Raw genomic sequence first — 518 nt, 5'->3', positions numbered from 1 at the left:
ACATTTATAAAACAGAATACTAAGGTCCCTAAGGTGACACAGATGCATTTCCACTCAGCTGATAACCAAAAGGTTGATGATTCAAATCCATCCAGCTGTAGTGCAAAAGAACTAGACCTGGTGATTTGCCTCCATAAATATTTGAATCAAGAAAACCCTATGGAGCTGTCGTACTCTGTAACGCAAGGGGTCTCCCGAGTCACACACACACACACATACACAACCCACACCAAAATCAACAAAAATGCTAACTCAACAACTGAAGAATATATATCCTCTCTCTAGGGCACGAGACATCCACCAAGATACACTATGTGTAGGGTCAAAAAGTGAGTCTCAACAAATTCCAGACATCTTATGAGATATTACTACACAGTCATCAAAACTGCTAAAATTAAAAGTTTCTAGAGAATGGCAATGATCTAAATTTTGAATGGAGTGTTGCATGCATGAGATATATGCATTTGTTAAAATTCATCCAACTGAACCATTGAGATAGCACATTTTATTATATGGAA

Source organism: Chrysochloris asiatica, unplaced genomic scaffold, assembly GCF_000296735.1.
Source record: "Chrysochloris asiatica unplaced genomic scaffold, ChrAsi1.0 scaffold00246, whole genome shotgun sequence".
Taxonomy (NCBI): Eukaryota; Metazoa; Chordata; class Mammalia; order Afrosoricida; family Chrysochloridae; genus Chrysochloris; species Chrysochloris asiatica.
Note: the sequence above shows the minus strand (reverse complement) of the source record.